A 19,092-nucleotide genomic window follows, 5' to 3' on the forward strand; every position below is an offset into this window, starting at 1 on the left:
ACAATGATCTTTCTAAATACTTTTTAAAGTGATTAACTTTAATAAACTAATGTTTACTATTTCGCAGAGCTGGATGTATACGTCAGAGAAAATATTTTCAATTAAAATTTCTTTAATTTAGAAAGGCTTACAGTTTTTTGCTAGGGCTTAAGGATTAAGACTAACCAGCTAGCAAATGGCATAAAATTGCAACTAACTTCAAACTTTTACCTCAAACAGGAGAAAAAAAATCATAAACCCAGGTTGTGCAATTAAGATTATGTATATTCCGTAAAAATTCCAACTGTCTTCCACCTCTCAGCTTGGCAAAATTCTTGGTGTTTGCGCAGTGCAAGAAACTTTGGCTAAGCCCAGAAAAGTATGCAACATTTTCGCACAGCTTTCTGGCTTTCGGGAATATGCAGCAGGCAAAAAGAACTTGGCAAATGCCAGAAACTACTACCAACTCGGAACTTGGCCCAAGCCCCAACCCAGATTTATACCGCCTTCGATCCGTAAAACCCCTTTTCGTTGAGCAACTTCCTGAGCAGTTTGTGCAGTGCCGGCTTTTGACGCTTTTGGCATGTTTATCGCTTCGCTCGAACCGAGTTGAAATGGCCCAATTGGCCATGGGCCAAGTTAAGAACCGGGCAAGTCCTGGCCTGACCTCCCATTCTCAACTGCTTTGTCAGCATTAATTAAAAGCAAATTACACTTGTTTTTTCTTTGTTTTCTGTGAAAACAGAAAGGAACTTTTGCTGCAGCATCATTAAAAACTTCTTAGCATTGCTTCTTTTTTTCTTGCGCTTCAGCTGGGAGTTTGCGTCACATTTCATGAATCAACAACTTGATTAGCAATTCAAATGCGCCGAATGATTTCCACCTGCCCGAGTTCCCAGGACGACAGCGACAGCTGGCCAAGGCAACCGAACTTTTCCTAATTAAAGTGGCTTCCAAAATAAACCGCAACTGTCTGAAATTCGAGAAAAAATGCCTCGCAAAAAAAAAATTGTCAATGGAGAAATAACACAGACGGGGGCAGGTCGCGGCTGTCAGAGAAAACAAAAAAAACAAAAAAATTTAAATATGTTTACCCGTCGAGCAAAAAAGACATTTTCCAGGAGACCCTTTTTGCGCGCCGCTACAAATGACTGCGTTGTGTTTTCTGCGGCTCCTGCGGCTGGCAGGCAACCAACACGACACGCACATGGATACGAAACGAACACTGATATAAAAAGCACAAACACACACACAGACACACTCAAACACACAATGTGGCATAGTTCTAGGCGCGCTGAAATGTGAAACCATTTCTCTGGGTCTCTCCCCACTGCACAGCACAAACAAACAAGCAACAAAAACCGAATGGCTATGAATGCGAATGTGTCCCAAAACCTCACAAAATGTTCCAAATTGTCAGCAAAAAGTTTTCAAATCTGGTATCCACATCCACAGCCACAGCTCTCCCCACTATTTGTAGGTTGTGATTTCTCCGACAGGCGTTTCGATTCCTACTATTTGAGGTTTTATGACCAACATACTGATTTCGAGTGGCAACAAAATTTTAAACAAAACTTAAGCTACCCGAAAGTTTTGTGCTGGAAGCCAAAGTCATTTTGTGGGCTCTTGATATATATTCAACATAAATTAAGCATACGTCGTGTGGTCCAATTTCTAATTGGAGATGAATGCTAATGAGGGGAATTTGTCTGGCCCAAAAGTCTTGCCTATTATTCGTACGAAATGTCAGCCTTAAAATAATAAACAAGATATGATATTTAGCTTTAAGTTTCGAAAGAGGCGGGAATATCAAGCATCATAATATTGACTTTAGCTATGGTTCATTTTAAACATAAACAGATGACAGTCTTTTAGAGGCTACCCCAGCTCAAGGACCACTTTAAGCTCTGGCATATTTTCTTAACTCCTGAGTCTCATCGGAATAATTAGGCTGGCCGCCATAAATTCATTATGCCATTAAGTGCAAGCCGTCAAGCGGCCGCAGCGATATGGCCTGATGGATCGAAATTCGTTGCATATAGTTAGGCGCCGGCAAGTGGCGATTGGCACGTGTCGGTGTGTGTTCAGCGTCGCCAGGACCATTAAGCCAACGCCTCTACGGATCGAATTTCGTTGCAAGGCTGCGTTGCGGAGTATGCTACAAAAGCGCCAAAATAACTTCATCAATTTCGCCAATATTCCATTATCGTTTGGCCCACGACTCGTGGGTGTGTGTACTACATGCTGTGCACACAAGTGCCATTGGAGGAGGTCTGTGTGTGTTGATTTTATTAGGCCGCCCAGCAATTGTTTGCTTAAAAGTTTTTCACACACCAAAGTCAACGCTGTCTGTGCTCTTTGACTCTGGCGTTTGATTTTTTTTCCTTCCTTCGCTTATTTTTTTCAAGCACGTCCTTGCCCTGTCGTTGTCCCCAAAGATTTTGCACGTTTGCTATTCGGACATTTCGTGCGATTATTGATTAGATAAAAACACACACACAGGGAAGCCCCAGAGAAAAAAGAAACAAAAGAGAAGTAAGGCCGACGCCGTAAAAGCTTAAATAAAATACAACAAAAAAGGAAGCAAACTTGACGGCACTTAAGTCACTTAACTTGGCCAATGGGAGCGACTAAGTTGCTGGCTTTTATCTACCCGATAAGTTGGGAGTGGGTGAGAATTAGACAATACCATCAGTATGCTATATATATATTCAGTCAGCGAGAAGATCTTCCTGATTAGCTAAAGAACTTCAACAAGGAGACAAGTTGTTAATTTGCGGGAAGAACTTCTGGAGTAATCAACAGTTTGGCGAAATTTTAAGATAGGTTCTGGAAATCTAGGAAAATTTTTAATGAAATCTAATTGAGTTGCTTTAAATTTAAAAGTTTTAAATCATTTAAATATTTATTATAAAGAAACCGTAAGCAGAATAAAGTTTAATGCAAGCACTTTTCCCACTGAAACTTTTAAATATACTATTATTTTCTTTCAATTATTTATGTGCATATTTTAACTTATAATTCATTTTCTAATTGTAATTTTTGGACATTCAATTTAGAAAACTTTTTGCATATATTATCATATTCCCTTTTAAAAGGGAAAACTTTCATTTGTCAAAAAGGATAATAAAACCTCATCAATGTCAAGAAGACTCAGGCAGCATAAATGATTTTTATGCGATGTCTGATTCGGTTGACACCTGCCCAACATTTTCAAACTTCCTGTCAGTCAATCAAAATGCTCGAAATGGCGTTTAATTTTTATAGCAGACGCTTTTCCGCTTCACTTCTCGATAAACCAAAAAAAGAAAACTTACCGTAAGCAAAACAAAAGGCAGGCAAAAAGAAAACAAAACAAAGCCAAACAATGAGGGAAATAACAAAACAAAAGCGCTGGCATTTCCACACCGCCAAGTAAAACACAAAATTAAAAAAAATAAAAGCGAGCAGAAACAAAAGAAGAGTACAGAGCCCTAGCAAGAAAATAGCGCACATTAAATATTTTGAGCAAATTTTCGGCTCGCTTTTCCTTTCCCCTTTATTTTTGTGGCGTCAGCGTTAGCTTTTCTTTTTTCTTTTTTTTTTTGTGAACTTTTCTGAGGTCGCTCGCTGACATCTAAATTTATCTATAAACAAGAACCACAAGTCGACTTTTTTCATTATTTATATTTGCTTGCTTGTTGAGTTGAAAACGAAAACATTGTGACAGGCTAATTGATTTAAATGTGAATTTTTTAGGCATCGTTTTATTTTGTGTTTGTAAATTTTTGTCCGAAACAAATTTTCCGCTATTCCCTTGTGGCCTGGTCAAGGTCCGTCGGTTTAATTAGCACATATCTGCGGATCATTTGCGCTTTACTTAATAACACCCGATTGTCCAGATTAAATCGTATTCGTAATTAACACCCAAAGGGCATCGTTAACATCATTTAAGACAGATTCAGAAAAGTGCACAGCGAGTGGTCTTCCCGAGATTAAAACCCGTTTATGGCTTGGACCCCATGCACTTGATCATTGCCCGGAATGCCGAGAAATGCCAGAATGGACAATGCAGAAGCGATGACAAAGGGCAATCGGAATATGAAGTGGCTATTGGACTCCAAAAAAATTGGTACATCAACACCGCAGGGGGTATGCTCTGCAAGGAATTTAAAGTCGGGAAATAACATGACGAAGGGTATATTTTTACAAAACATTTTTAAGGAAATAATAATAGATATTATAAGATTTAAAATTAGTTAAGTTTAAGAAAATGAAATCTTGCTTGCTGGAAAACATTGCAAAGAATGGCAGAAAAATAATTGATAAGATGTTCAAATATTTAGTTATATTGTATAGAATAAACATAACAATTTCGCAAATCCCCCATGAAACAATCGGTTCAAAAATCGATTGTTTTATATTAAATCAAAGATAGAAAAGGCATTAACCTATATAGAACCCAATAATATATTTCAAATCTAACAGCACTGCCTCTTTTGAGGACTCTGCTCCGCCTTGTCCAACCCATTTGACGCAGCGTGTCCTCAATAATGCAGAAATTGAAGAGTCAACCGCATCTGGCAGTAAAAAAACATAAATGCCTTTAATTAAATTGCCCGTCTTGCTGTCCTGAATGGGCGACTCCCAACCAAGCCAATGTAGTTTTTTTTGGCAACGTTGCGTGTAAGCCCGAAACAAGTTCGGGCCTGATGGGCAGTGAAAATTGATGGGCCGCTTCAATATCTTCGGCTGTCTTGTAACGCTTTGTACGTATCTTTTTATCTGCGGCGAATGCTGCATGAAATTTAATGAGATTTTCGTCTTGCCTCTTTTTATATCATAACTTTTTTGTATTAATTTTTGGTTTTGAATGTAGGTCAAACATTTTTGGCATTTCTCGAGTGCCTGTCGCCAGGCCTAAAAGGGTAACCGAAATCGGGCAATGTACACGCGTTGTTCGAATTGCATTCCGATACCAAAGAATTCGTATTCTATCTATTTGCTTTTAGATACATACAAATAGTTAATTTTATTTTTTGTGTGATCAGAGCCAGGCCTAGACGAATCTCGAGTGCACTACCCGTGGCTTTTTGGCTCTAATTGATCCCCTGGGCATGGGCGCAATTAGCTGGCCAACTGGCATGTTGGCCCAAAGCAAATACTCGACAAGTTGTCCACGCCGAGACACCTCAAGAGCCTCTCTCAGATCGCGGCTCTTGGCTCGAAGTTAAGTCTAGACTGGATTGCTCTGGCCGGCATCTTGACCATGTCTAACAATAGTCCAAATTGGATATTGGCATCGGTGACAACGAGAAAAAAAGCAACAACAACTGCGAAATGACAGACTATGACAGACTTATATTCAGTGAGCGTTCGCTTATTGCAAATTTTTGCAAATGCAATAGTAATTACATTTCGACTTTTGAATATCTTTTTTTTTGAGGCAAGAAGCTGAATTTTTATGAGGCTTTTACGTTTATATATTTGTGTAATTAGTTACAGATAAATGCCAAAGTTTGCTTGTTTTTAAACTATTTTAATTGTTATGGACTTTAAAAGCTTCAGTATATCGGAATAGGCTTTGCATATAAATATATATATATTTTATTTTAGGTACTCAAGACCTGAATTGTTAGTCATTTGAATGCATTTTAAGTCAGAAATAGAATGTTTGCTTAATAAAAAGCACGTTGAATTGCAATATTGTATAGTAATCAATTGATTATTTTAAATATTTTACTTTTAGAGGAAGAGTAAATCTCATAAATAAAAGAATAAGTCTTTTTTTTAATAGAGGTATTAAAAAACGTGCTGAAATATTTCTACACGTTTGAAGAAAGCTAACTTTGTTACTTTATCAGAAATAAAATACTATGTTTAATATTTTTAAAAGCTTTGTATTCAATTACTTTAATTACAATTTTCTCGACTTGAAATTCTTAAAATAATGTTAAATTTATTGCCAAAAAGTCATTAATTTCGTTCATTAAATTAATTGAACTAAGTATAGTTTCCATAATATTCATTTAATCAACGGCACAGTGGAATATGTATTTCAAGTGCCAGCCAATTATGACCACTGTACACTGCTTTTCGGGGGCGACACTTGCCGTGGGCAATTAACAAATATCTATCTATATATACGATATTTATATTCGTATGTTTCATTTGTCTGGTTTTGGCGGCGTGACGTAGGCACAATGCTGAAAACGTGCTAGATACTTTTGTATCTGCGTATCTCTATCTCTATGGCGGCGTGCGTGCTGTGTGTGCTCTCTGTGTGGATACTGCATCCGTTAGGTGTGTGTGGCTGAATGCAAACGATGTGAATTTTCGGACAACTATTTTTTTTGGACGCCGACTTCGACTACGACATCGGCGTCTGCGTCTCAGTCTGCGTCAGCGGCGAAGCGTGCGTCCGGTGCGCAGTTGGCTTTGATCAGGCACTATGGGGTTAATCGAGGGGGGGTTAAACGGTGCGGAGGTGTTTGTTTGCATTGAACTATGTACGTATGTTTCTGTGTAAAATCGGTCGGCCGCAACATGAGTTGGCCACAAAAATCAGAGATTTGTATAAACAATTTGCACACCGCGACGCATTTTGCAACATTTAGATTTTGATTTTGACGAGACATTTGAGCTTAGGTTTGTGTTCGGTTACTAGATTATTAATTTGTAACTCTCAAATTGAATATCTATTAGCTGGCCATTTATTGCAGTCTTTGATGGCTGTGCTCATTGGCTCCATAATAATGGATAAGCCACCGATTTAATGGGCTGTGGAAGGAAGTGATGTTTCCGTTTTGGTCTGCCAACAAATTATGCGATAAAATACACATAAATGCGGCGGGGCCCTCAAATATTGTATTTACTAGATTTTTTTTATGATATCATAAACCGAGGCCGAACAGCATATTGAGAATCGGATTTGCGTTAATCATTTGTATAAATTTATTTATTTATTTTAAGTGTTTTTTAATGGTGTGCTTGCTTTCTGGCTGTATTTATTTATGCAAATATAATGACGTCAAATCTGGCATCCGATTTCCCCCGTCCACACACACACACCTAAAGCCGAAACAGTAGCAAAAAAATATAAATCTGATTAGCAACAATACTTGTCGTGCTATATTTCACACTTGATTTGGAAAATGGTTTGCATTGTATTTGGAGACAGAGCGAGAGGGAGATAATTGAGAGAGTAATTGATACAATCGATTTATTTTGTTATTTAGACAAATTGCATTTTGCTGATTGCTGGGGGACATAAATCAGGTAAAGTTACTCGAAGCAAGAAATATGTTTATCTGTTCTTTTTTTGGATGGGTGTGTACGGGGTAATAAAGTCAACAGTTAGATAAAAAAAAACTCAATTGCATAGAAAACAATATTATAGGCATGGGTGTGGAGGCTTTCTGATAATGTTAAACGAAAAGTTCCACCAAATGAATTTATAAACAAATGAAGGGTAAAGACACTTGTTTAGGCACTTGTTATATATTTTTATATAATTTTTCATTTCTCATTACAATTTCTCTGTGAGCACAAAAACCAAATCCGATGGTCTGTTTTTTCGAATTATTCGATTTCGATAAACTCCGATATCCGGCGTGATTTTTTCGATAAGCCTGACCGGCTAACGGTAGATGCTCAGGTGGCAGATTCGCGAACGTGAACCCGATTCCGATTACGATAAGATGAGGCGGCAGCAGGAGCAGCAACGTCCGCACATGCTGCCTGCTGGGGATAAACTGGAACTGGATTTCGGAGTTGATAGCAGCGGCGCAATCACAGAGACACCGAGATCCCAAAACAGAGACACCACTTGCCCCTGTCTGTGTGTGTGTGTGTGTGTGTGTGTGCTTCTAACCCGTCCAAAGGCAGCAACAACAAACACATGGCCGCCACACCGAAAGCTTTCAGGCCCCGCGAAGAAATCTGCGCATGAAAATTCGCCAAGCGAGAGAGAGAATGCTCCCCATGTTTGTAGGCAAAGCTTGGCGTCCATTTCCCGCTATTTTCTTGCGGAAATTTTTTGGCAAAAGCTTGGCCAAGATAAGAGCTTGAGGTAACCAAAAAGCTTAGCCAAAGTTGTGGGAAAAGCTATGGTTTTCACTTAACTTTGGTTGGATTTTATTGTGGAAATATTGAGGAGTATTAATATATTTTACTTTATTCAAAGAATACCATTTCCTTACTTTGATCTACATTTATTAAGAATTTTTTCAGGGCTTCTTAATAGTTTTTAGGAGAGGATTTATAGGCTTTTACAAGTCTGAATATGAATATAAATTTGGGGAAATAGATTTCAAGAACGCTTTCTAGCATTTCCCATTATTTTCCTGGTGCTCGAACTCTCTCTCAAAATCAAGGACTCTCTGGCAGCTTTTGGCTTCCCCTTCGAACCATTGTTTTCGTCCTCATTTTTGGCTTTGTTGTTATTTACGGAGCGGCGCTTTCAACAGGTTGCCACCCACTTGGGTGAGATTGTTTTCGTTGCTGCCGTTCCGGGAGTCAAAACAAAATGAAAAGCATTTTCATCAGGACGACCCTAAGGGCCAAGCACACACACGTACATGCATAATCATACACAGATACTTTCGCAAAATAAACCCCTAACACACACAAACACCCATACCCCATTGGGGGGAAGCAGGCGGTCTCGAGATATAAAAATATTCACAAAATTCCTTGTTTCCCTTAAGTTGTACAAGTGTTTCCAACTTCCTTGCCCAGCTCTTCTGGTGCTCCCTGTCCCCTGGCCCCTGTTCTTTCTCGCTTTTGTTTAGCATATTATTTGCTTTTCGGAGCTGACTTACCAGGCATCAAAAATAAACAAAGCCCGTCGAAGATTTTAAGTAGCGGAAAGTATCCCAGCGACTTACCTGAAATAAAGCAGATGGAAAAAAACAGTTAGGAAAAACACTTGTAATGCGATGTGATAATTATGGCAAAGGTAATATAATCAAGGATTTGGCAATGGAATAAGGACGATGAGTAAACTCATCAGGGGCAACCATAAATAGCAGAGCTTCATTTTAGCCCATTCTACATTAATTGGCAAAGACATGAGATGGCCTGAAGCATATACTTAACATATCGCGTGAACATTTCCTATAATTAAGGATGAGTTTCAACATGCCAATGTTAGAGATACTACAATAGGATGGTTGCAAGTTAAATTAGCAACTTTTATTAAAGCCTTCAAGGTTTTTGAATTAATATTTGAGTTTCTTTATAAAACTTAAATATAAACAAGTTGTCAAGTTCCTTAAAAACAAGCTGTACAGATAATTATGCTTGTATACGTTTACTTATCATAATTTACCATCAACCAAGTTGTTTATCTTATTAAAAATAAATTTAAATAGACATCTAACTCTGGCAGAATTAATCGCTCCTTATCAGGAAATAATAGTTGATATCTTATTTGGCAGAAAATTGACTTGGCCTGAAATGCATAAAGCATTAGAAATATCTGAAACTTCTCATGAAACCTGACATTGGCAAGCACAGACTCCGTGTTGATTTAATTTAAATAATAATTTGTGGCACATTTTCCAGAATATAACCGAGCTTCTCTACAAACATTTATATGTATTTCTTAAGCTGATCAAGTGCATGATAAATTGCTTTACACACATCAACGAAGACTGCTAAAATTTCTTTACTCTGAATTTCATTTACCAGTAGCTGTTGCCTTAGCTGCTGTAGACCTCGTTTGTGTGTGATTCAAAATTGAATTTAAGTTTATGATTTCATCCATTTAATATTTGGCTGCTTTGCTAACTCAATGTTTATGACTTGTAATTAAATTTCGTACGAAATGCAATTTACAGCTGCACAAAATGTAAATATTACTCATACGCAACGTTGAGCGCTGGGAATGCCAGTGGAATTTCTGGTCGTCTTTGGTCTTCTACAGAATATGGGGCATGCCATGGTATACAATTACGTGCAGCAATTAGTAAACAGCATATGCATCCTGTCCGAGTTTAAGAACAATTATCCAAATGCTAATTGCCAAATGCCAAGACAGGGAGAGATTGGCCAGGAGTAATGTGCAACCGAGAAGCCCAGCTAGATAAGCCAGGGCAAAGTTTGCATAAATTTTAGCCAACAATAAAGCATCTTGATTAATTGTATCACTAGTTGTGTTTAACTTGGTAATTTATAATTACACATTTCACTTTAAATTTGTATTTTGAATAAGTCAATAAATTTAAATAAATTTATGCACTTCAGATATTAGTATTCTTTTTAATTTATGTTGATCTTAGACATTGCACTCGGGTGGTTAAATTAATTGACTCCCAACTCACCTCAGGTTTATCCAAACTATTGCCCCGACATAAGCTCAATTCGATTTCCTGATTAATTATACTATCTAATTCTGGCTTGTTCAACTTTATCAATGGATTTGGTGCAGATTCGAGACCCGATCCGAGCCTTGTGCTCAGCTTAAGCGCCGCTAGACTTCTGCACTCTGCCACAGACATCGAGTGGTGCGTGTGGTGCTGGTGTTGCATGTAGTGCTCGTGGTGCATGTGGTGCGTGTTGGCCCGAAAGCTGGTTTGCGGCTTGACCAAAACTGGACAGGCTCGGCCTGGATCGGATCGGATCGGATCGGATCTTGGCATTGCGTGCCAGGCAAATAAGCTGCGGGCGCCACAGTCCGCACAGCCGTCCGTGCACTTAATCACGGCTATTAATAAATCAACAACTAAATCAATAACGAATTCTAATTAAAATTAGAACTAGACAAGCGTCAAATGCGAGGTGCAAAGTCGAAAGAAAAAAAAGTAATAACAACAACACCAAGCTGCCTGCCTGCCTGTTCGTTCAAATTTCACACAAATCAGCTTTAAATGTCAAAACGCATGTTGCACAAATGCGTCAAATGCCAAAAGCGGGCCACCGGCAATAAATCATCATGCATAGATTTTTGAGTCGCGTTTGCAGCCTGGATAACTCTGAAATCTGTCCCCCCAACCCAAGAGTTAAACGTCCGAAAACCTGTTGACAGACATGAAAGCAATTTCTGGTTACAATCAAACGATTTGTTCACTGCCCTACGAAGTGGGGTCAATATAGAGCAAAATCAAAGTGGCTTTGGACATTAGAGAAATAAGGAAAAATGTCTGTTCAGCTTTGTCTTGAGTTTTAATTGAATACCTAGTTGATTTTTTTTCTATCTGCAAATTCTTTAAATATTTAAACAATACCAGCGGCTTAAAAGCCACTCAACTGAAACTCCGCCTCAATCACTTTATGTAGCGTATCCATAAACGTATACATTTAATAAAAGTAATTTTTTGGATTTTTTGTTTATTCGTCGCAAGTTTTTTGGACAGCAACAACAAGAGACACTTTGTTTTTTCAGTTTTTGGTTGCATTAATTATCGCCTTGCCATGAAATATGCGCGCCACGCATGCGCAGATCGCCGCGGAAGGATGGGGCACGAACGGAGCGGCCTGGGTATCGGTGTCTCTATTTGGGCTGGGAGGGTGCGTGGAGTGTCCGATCTGAAAATCGTTCAGTTTTATGGTCAAGCGGTGCGCGTGTCTGCCGAGGGGGTAAAGCCAAGGGGCCAGCCTTATACCATCGACCACCGACTGCTTGACTGACTGAGTGACTGTTTACCTGGGCGCCAATTAAATTTAATTCAATAAGCCGCCACCGATCAGCGGGCGATACAAATTGTGGATCGCAGCAACTTTCAGATGTTTTGCCTAATGAGCAGCAGCAGCAGCAACATTGCCAGAATTACCACTGCGGCGTTGCCATACAACTAAAGCCTAAAGAAACGATCGCCTGACAGCACTTGACAGCAGGTTAACGGATTTTATTTAGTTTTTCCTTATCGCCAGATTGTCAACGGGCGGTTAAATACCGTTCAAATGGGTGTTTTTTTTGTTTGTCTTTGAACGGAAAATAGGTGCGTCGCAGCATGAGAGTTCGAGAGACTGGGAGTGTTTTGGTATCTGGATATCTCTAGCTGCCAGTCAACATATTATATTTAACTTTATGGTCTATTAATTACAGAAATATTAAGGCTAATGAAAAGTAAAAAATGGTACAATTTAAAATAGGAAAAGTATCTTATTCCAGTGTCTGAAATATAAATATAACAATGATAATGGGTGAGAAGTATCTTGATTTAAACCTTGGCTTCGACTTCTCTAAAATGATTTGATTACATTGATTATATTGTTTACTTTTTAAATTTAACATTTTACCAAGGCCAAGCTTTGCTGTCAACCAGTTAGTGCCATCTGTTGGTATCAGGAACAACCAACTCTTAACCAGCTTTTCCAGCAGCTTTCGCTTAAAGCATTCATTCAGTGGTGAAAAGCTTATCTTGGCCAAAAAAAGAGAGATACTGAATTGTCAACTTGTAGAACGTCTTCCACTAAGAGCTTTGGGCCAACTTCTGTCTCTCTTCTCTTAACTTGGCCAAGCTGCTCTCTCTCTTAACCCATCGCATTGATAACGATAAGAACTCCCTACCCACAAATTTCATAAACGAAGCAGGAACAAGAAAATCTCATAATCTAACCCAACTTAATTGCAGTCATTATGCGAGCTGTGACCAAAATTGATATTCTAATGCTAATAAAAATGTTTCAATTTCGCTTTCGGTTAGATTAAGCCACAAAAACCGAAGGGGGTGGGATAGAGTCGCTGGGCGGAAGGACGGTGATAAGTATATAGTAAATCATAAACGGTTGGATGGTTCGGGCTGTTGGCGCTGCCAAGTGTCGCCTGGGCCACATGACGACGGGTTTTGCGGTCGTGTGGCATCATCAACGGCTTCTACACCATACCATACCATCACCATCGTCTGTGTCAGTGCCACCCCCTCTTTTCTGACACCCTTGTTGTATCTCCTATCTCGTCTTTGCATTGCCATTGTGCAAATATTTGCATATTTAAGTTGTTGCTGGTGTTGTGCTGGCGAGGCTGCCGCAAAAACTCATAAGCGCATTTTAGTGCCCTCCATGTGGATCACTGTGTGTGTGTGTTTGTGGATCCCTGTCCATGTTTGCCAGGTCCTTGCACACAATGCCCGCTGTGTGCGTATACATCTTGCCGGATTCTTGGGCTCACTCCTTGCTCCTGCTCCTGCTCCTCATTCTCTTCCTCCTCCGGCGAAGGTCAAGCGCTGGCATTATGAGCCTGACACCTAATCCTTTGGCAGGAGGAGTGACAGGGCTTGATTGTTTAATTATGTCAGGTGCTAAAAATGTCATTATCGTCGGTTGAGACATTCAGGCTTTTTTCCTTCGTCTCTCTTACAAATTGTCGTACAACAGTGCGTATGCTTAACCCCTTGATTAGCTGCGGGATGGATGCATAGAGCAGTGGGTCGGGGAATTGTGTAATTTTGAAGGGAATGTGATAGATAAAGAAATATATTAACTTAGTTATTAGTTTATATAAGTAAGATATATTATGACTAAGAATAGTAAGAAAGAAGCTAAGTTCGGGATACAAAATTGCTTGACGGGGCCGAATTTCGATTCATCATAATTAAGCCAAAAATGCAATAATATTAATTCGGAAAACTATTTTGTGCTAGTTTTTTGTTAGTTTAACAAACCTCCTAACAACCTAAAATGTCAAAATTTTGACTATGTAACCCCTTATAAAATTTTGAAATATTTGAAAAAATTAAATTTTTGCTGGACAACGCAAGATCGATTCAGCTTTTCATGCTGATCAATAATATATATGGTTTATAGGGTCGAAAATGATTACCTCACTTTTTTTTCAAGCTTTTGACTAAAATTATACTACCCTGCAAGGGCATAAAAATGGTATTAATTGGTATATTCAAATCAAAGTTTTTCCTTAATCAAAAATTATACTGAACAGAACTTTAAAAGCTTAGAATTCAATAATGCAATAATAAGTATTTAACCTAATCCTAAGTAAAAAATTCTACTCTTCCTAGTTATTCCAAAAATCATTTCTTAATGGGTTAAATAGCGTTTGTACATCAGAGCGTATGCTTAACGAATACACGGCTTGCATTTAAAGTAGATACAATTTCTTGCCCTCGTAACTCTTCAGCCTCTGCCAGCTTAATTAATTTAAATTGTGCGGGGAACTGTAGGTGTAGGAAAAACAACACAGGGTCCTTCACTTGCCTCAGTTGCTTCAGCTGCAATCTGTTCCACTTAGTTTGCTGTCTGTTGTTTTTCCCTCAGCCACTCTTATTTGCAGCTGGCGTAATGCACTTTTAATGCACCAGACCCCAGAAATCCGGCCAGAAATCTCCGCTCCTGAGCAACCCTTTAAGAGATTTTCTTGCTTTCAGGTTAAATGGGGTTTTTCGGCCAGCTCTCACTCATCGTCCAGGATGCCTCTTAATCTTGATTTTAATTTCCCTTCTTCGCTGCCGGTCCATTGTTGTCTCAGCTCTCCAGATTGGGCTCTAATGATTTGACTAATTGGCTACGTGTAATTACGCAGCCGGAGAAAGGAGAGACATCCGAGGGGATGCCAACGAATAGGGAGTTTTTAAGCCAAATTAGATGCTTTGTTTGTGACACTGACAGCAGTGGCATTGTGGATTCAAATGGCATTGTGGCAGCTGGCAGATGTTGCAGCAAAACTGGAGAGTCCTGGTGAGCTGCATTTTGATTTTGCCATTCACAAACTGAGCTCTACTTATTTACCTCTTTCAGTTCTTAGTTGTTTACCTCTTGCAGCTGCCAGAGGAATTCAAATGTAGTTAGAAACAAAAAAAAAACCGGGAGGAAAAAATACAAATACAAAAACAAATATAAACAGCAAGAAAGCTATAGACTCTTATATACCCAGTGCACTGCAGTGGAATAGTGCCTGCTTGCTAAGGATTTTCTCATTGAAGTTGAAAGAAAGCTACATTTATATTTATTTCCAAGTTGAATGCTTTAACTTTATCCACGAATATCCTGGAAACGCCAAGAGAAATTCAAAATATGTGTGGGCTTTCACTCAGACAGACAGATAGGCAGTCAAAAGAGGGCCTGCTGCCTCATTCTATTCCGTTTTGATTCATTGCGCTTCACTTCATCCTGAATTAAACAAATTGCATGCAATATAATTTAAAGCGTCCTATACATTAATGTCGAGTGCCACACAAATGCAGCTGTGTACGGGGGAGGGGGCAACATCAACCATGGTTAAGTAATGAACAAGGGCAACAACACTCGCATCAATCACATTTACAGTTCATTAATAAGCGCCGACATAATTCTGATGTACGACAAAGCATTTAACATAGGCCTTGCGAAACCCACAGGCCAAGAAATGAAAGACGAGCACGTGAAGTTGACAAGGCCTGAGGTGCTCCTTGAAGTACAGGCACTCGAAAAAATAAGGTATTTAAATAGAGTATTTTGTGTTAAATTCTTAAGAAAAATATTATTGAGTAGAGCGCAAATCTATCTTTTATTGGGCATACCTTTCCAGGTTTTGATTAATTTAAATTTGCTTTTAAAAAAACCTTTAACTTCTTTTCGAGTGTTTTGGTTTTTAAAAAGCCCACACTTTCGGTTAAGATTTTCGTTAATTTAAAATCAGCGTTGACAGGGATCCACTAAATGAATTATACAGGAGCTGACAGGAGACCCACTTAGGATTAGCATTGGTTGGGTTGAATCGAACCAAAGAAAGAAAGGAGCGCGAAGGACGACACTGGTGAAAGGATCCCACTCAAAGCTAATTCATAATTTATGGAATAATGGGAAAACGCTGCGTAATTGTTGTTGCTGCTGCCGCCGCTGTGATATCAGAAGGCAAGAGGCGGAACTGCCGGAAACAGGAAATAGCATGACGGCAGCAGCGTCGAGACCATGGAAAATGGAAAATGGGTGGTAAGATGACAACAAAAGCGGTTAGTTTCCATCGTCGCATCGTTCGCACCAAATGAGCCAAAGTCGACAACTGAAAACTGAAAAACAGCTGTTACAATTTTACGCCCCAACTGCGACCACAAAACAACATTTTTTAAATAGATTTTCAACATAATGGATTCTTGTTTTCACTTGTACTTTTCTCAGTCAATGAATGATAACACAGGCTTGTCTGGAGACAGAAAGAAAGCAGTTTGAAAGGGAGCAAGGAGTTTCTTTAAAATTCGCAATAAATTCATCAGGGGAAATATTTTAAGTAAATTAGCTGCACTTTCCTCTCCTCTGTTAGCTCAAAATGAATGTGCCCAAAAGACCTTCGTTAACTCCACAGCTATTAGTATTCCCTTGTGTAAAGTCTGTGTCTAATATGTTGTTTCCCACAAGCGGGGAGAGTGGGAATTAAAATTTTCCACATTCTCGAGATTGTAAATTTCCAATCGCTTTGATTTATTGTCCCTCCTACTTTCGTTCTTTTTTTAAATCTTTCTTTTTTTTTTTGCTGAGAGACTTTCTTGTCGCTTTCGCTCCGGTCTCGGCCCATTGAGGCGTCATGCTAATCCATCTCAAGTGTCAATTCGTGCGTACGAACAAAGTCAGTCAGCGATTCATTCGACCTGCTGATTGAGCACTTTTTCGGCAGCTCCTCGAAAGTTGCCTTTGTTCGGGTTCTTTGCCTTCGATTCTGCTTATTTTTTAGCCTTGTCTTTCGAGCGGAAAATGCTAATAAATAATGCATGCGTCCTTGTGTATTTTGTCTGTCTGAGGGTTAATGTGCTGTCAATGGCTCCAGCGACTGCTCGCTAGTGCCCCTCCTCCGGGAAAACAATGCAATTGATTTTGCCACGCCCCCCGATGAGGGGGATCCTGCTATGTAAATGTCGCTGTCAACATGCAGAGCTGAGTCCTCCAGTCCAGAGTCCTGAGTCCTGAGTATTGAGTACTCCCTGCCAAGATAAACATCTGATAAGTGGCCCCGGCCTGGCCAACACACAGAGAGAATCGGGGCTCGTTCAGAGTGATTTAGTGCCTGTGGTCAAGTGGGGCCATGATTGACTTGGCTGCATTAAGGGCCAAGTGAAAGACATATGCTCGGTGGAGGCAGGGCTAGAGGCTGGAATTTGGAGAATCTCGTAATGAAAACTCTTGGGCAGGGAGGGTATTTTATGTCTGATTCAATTCCTGCAAACCATAATACAATTTGTTGCCTTCAATCCAATTTTCCCTTTGTTTATGCAATTTAAGTTTCAGCTTTATGAGAAATAATTTATTTACAAACATCTTTCGACACTTCAATAACTCCTCGTTTGGAACAATGACTTCCAACAACATGACCTGAATTCGAGTTGCCTTTTGATAATTTAATCTCTCTTCAAGCTTCACAAGTTATAAATGATTAAATATAGACTTTGCAATACATTTGTTTGCTCCACAAACAAAGCAAACAAGTGGTAGAAATGAATTTCTAAAGGTTGTAGTGTGCTATATAGATTTCTACATCAGTGGAAGTGCAATTGTGTTTAGATACTGAACAAGTATACATATTTTTAGAGAGGAGTCTTACAGTGGCTCTAAAATAATTCCTAAAAATGTCTTTCTTGCTTCAATAAGAGACTCTTTAAGGAGTAAAACCCTTTCCCCATCTACCATCCCCGTTTTTCCCATATCAAGATGTGAAAAAGTTACCATTGCATGGTAAATATATGTCTGTAAGCCGTGTGGCGCACAGAAATTGGTCCTCAATGGCACATAAAAATAATTCGCGTTGTAGACATTTTGCCAGCACAAGAGGAAACCAAAAGCAACAAAAACACCTTCGTTGGGGGCACTTGCTTCGCCCAAAGGGATGAGGACATCACGCATACGCACTGGTGACGGGCAGACAGCCATAATGAGATGTCAGCGCCGACTATCAAGTGGCTTCAGTGGTGAACAGTGGCGCTGGTTGGACTTGGACCCAAAGCGACCTGCTTCAAGTGCTGTCCAAGCCAGGACGACAATGAGAGCGAGGACTAAGGACGATGGTCGTCGGTGGTCGGACGGAGAGGAAGACTACCGGCCGTAGGACGATTTCCATGCAAACAAGCGTCGACGTGCTCAACATTTTTTAAGCCATAATGAGCAGCAACAACGAATGCCGGGGCGTGACTCTTGAGTAGAACTGCACACGCATAAATCGTATCCTGGACCAAGGAATGCCGACTAATTTTTAGCCCCGGCAAACCGTCCTTAATGATGACAAATGCGCGTGTCACTGCCCCACATCTTGTTTTCCCCCCAGAAGCAGCATCATGACAATGATGATTGCGACTTACGACAAAGGAGTTGTGCCAAAAGGATAATGCTTAAATAAATTGCCCGACATTTCCCTAGCTTAGACACAAAAGCACACACAGAAATGTTATTGAAATTGTAAATTATGTCAAGGACACGAGTGCCGGAGGAAAGTCCTCCCAGCTCAGGGCTCCTCCTCAATTAATGAGATGTCTCTTTTGGTCCCAGGGGAATCCTGCTGGACAGATGACAGTTAAAGAGTAAAAGTCATTGGCAAACTGAGCTGGCGGCAAACTTAGCGAGAATTACCAAAAGTACAGTAATTGACAGCCGTAAAAGTTTGGCCAAAAAAAAGCGAAAAGTTTTGATTGCCTTCGCTTTGGGCCTTAATGAGCAAGTTCGTTGGCATTGTGGAGAGACTGTAACTTGGCCAAAACCGCGACGTTGTTTAATAATTAAAAAATAAAGCCGCAATTTGTGCTACAGTTGGGTCATTTGCATGTTTATCCAAGGATATAAATCAGGCTAATGCATGGACTGCAGCCAAACATGCGATGTGGTCGAGGGGGACGGTAATTTTGGCATATTTCGGTGGCTCTAGGGACTCTAGCCGTAGTAAATTAAATTAATATTTGTCCGCAAAAGCAAAGTTTGTGATTAATAAATAGACGAGGAACTTGTGAGATGGTTCCGAGTGTTCCATTTCGGTTCAGAAACGGACCAATTAAGCGGCTCAAACTCGATGGCAAATTGAATGTGCGATGAGCAAACTGTCCAATGCCAAACATCTCTGGCATTCACTTTGTCCAGGTGCTTGGCACAAGCAGGAAACCGCACGGCAACGCCCCTAGGTGCATCCTTCCTGCGATTGCCAACTCGCAACACCCACAGCAACAACAGTTGCCACAATGACTGGGGCTAAGAAGCAACAATTGCTGGCCAATTGTATGGCTG

General features: G+C 39.8%; 1 protein-coding gene and 2 long non-coding RNA genes across 13 annotated transcripts in view; 1 reads left to right on the plus strand and 2 right to left on the minus strand.

Moving 5' to 3' along the window:
* Pde1c (Phosphodiesterase 1c) overlaps positions 1 to 19,092 on the minus strand; it is a 101,680-nt gene that overhangs the window by 67,574 nt on the left and 15,014 nt on the right. For 6 of the 9 annotated variants that reach the window (XM_086831222.1, XM_086831215.1, XM_086831220.1 and 3 more), the window contains exon 1: positions 7,491 to 7,727. The exons of the other annotated variants lie outside the window; for them this stretch is intronic. The gene's annotated coding sequence lies outside the window, so the exon portion shown is untranslated. Of the gene's footprint in view, positions 1 to 7,490; positions 7,728 to 19,092 lie in introns of those variants that run through there. 9 annotated transcript variants of the gene reach the window in all.
* The window catches only part of LOC147644046 (uncharacterized), a 39,223-nt gene that overhangs the window by 1,899 nt on the left and 18,232 nt on the right, over positions 1 to 19,092 (plus strand). The window contains exon 3 of one of the 2 annotated variants that reach the window (XR_015271282.1): positions 9,801 to 10,205. The exons of the other annotated variant lie outside the window; for it this stretch is intronic. This is a non-coding gene — a long non-coding RNA (uncharacterized LOC147644046). Of the gene's footprint in view, positions 1 to 9,800; positions 10,206 to 19,092 lie in introns of those variants that run through there. 2 annotated transcript variants of the gene reach the window in all.
* Positions 3,019 to 19,092, minus strand: part of LOC110183972 (uncharacterized) — an 80,876-nt gene continuing 64,802 nt past the window's right edge. Inside the window, exons 5-6 of one of the 2 annotated variants that reach the window (XR_015271278.1) lie at positions 8,781 to 8,846; positions 3,019 to 4,117 (exon numbers count right to left, since the gene is read on the minus strand). This is a non-coding gene — a long non-coding RNA (uncharacterized LOC110183972). The remainder of the gene's footprint in view (positions 4,118 to 8,780; positions 8,847 to 19,092) is intronic. The other variant, XR_015271279.1, reaches the window with a different exon arrangement.

Source organism: Drosophila serrata, unplaced genomic scaffold (genome assembly GCF_035046125.1).
Source record: "Drosophila serrata isolate PLE 108 unplaced genomic scaffold, ASM3504612v1 contig_240, whole genome shotgun sequence".
In the NCBI taxonomy this organism is placed as follows: Eukaryota; Metazoa; Arthropoda; class Insecta; order Diptera; family Drosophilidae; genus Drosophila; species Drosophila serrata.